We start from the raw sequence: 761 nt of genomic DNA, 5'->3' as shown, positions 1-761 counted from the left end.
CAAAAATCAACAAAGCTAAAAGCTGGTTTTTTGAAAAAATAAACAAAATTGACAAACCATTAGCAAGACTCATTAAGAAACAAAGAGAGAAGAACCAAATTAACAAAACTAGAAATGAAAATTGAGAGATCACAACAGACAACACTGCAATCCAAAGGATCATAAGAGACTACTACCAGCAGCTCTGTGCCAATAAAATAGACAACTTGGAAGAAATGGACAAATTCTTAGAAAAGTATAACTTTCCAAAACTGAACCAGGAAGAAATAGAAGATCTTAACAGAGCCATCACAAGCAAGGAAATCGAAACTGTAATCAGAAATCTTCCAGCAAACAAAAGCCCAGGACCAGATGGCTTCACAGCTGAAATCTACCAAAAATTTAGAGAAGAGCTAACACCTATCTTACTGAAACTCTTCCAGAAAATTGAGGAAGAAGGTAAACTTCCAAACTCATTCTATGAGGCCACCATCACCCTAATTCCAAAACCAGACAACGATGCCACAAAAAAAGAAAACTACAGGCCAATATCACTGATGAACATAGATGCAAAAATCCTTAACAAAATTCTAGCAAACAGAATCCAACAACATATTAAAAAAATCACACACCATGACCAAGTGGGTTTTATCCCAGGAATGCAAGGATTCTTTAATATCTGCAAATCAATCAATGTAATACACCACATTAACAAATTGAAAGATAAAAACCATATGATTATCTCAATAGATGCAGAGAAAGCCTTTGACAAAATTCAACAC

Source organism: Muntiacus reevesi, chromosome 18 (assembly GCF_963930625.1).
Source record: "Muntiacus reevesi chromosome 18, mMunRee1.1, whole genome shotgun sequence".
Taxonomy (NCBI): Eukaryota; Metazoa; Chordata; class Mammalia; order Artiodactyla; family Cervidae; genus Muntiacus; species Muntiacus reevesi.
This window is presented reverse-complemented; position numbering follows the sequence as displayed.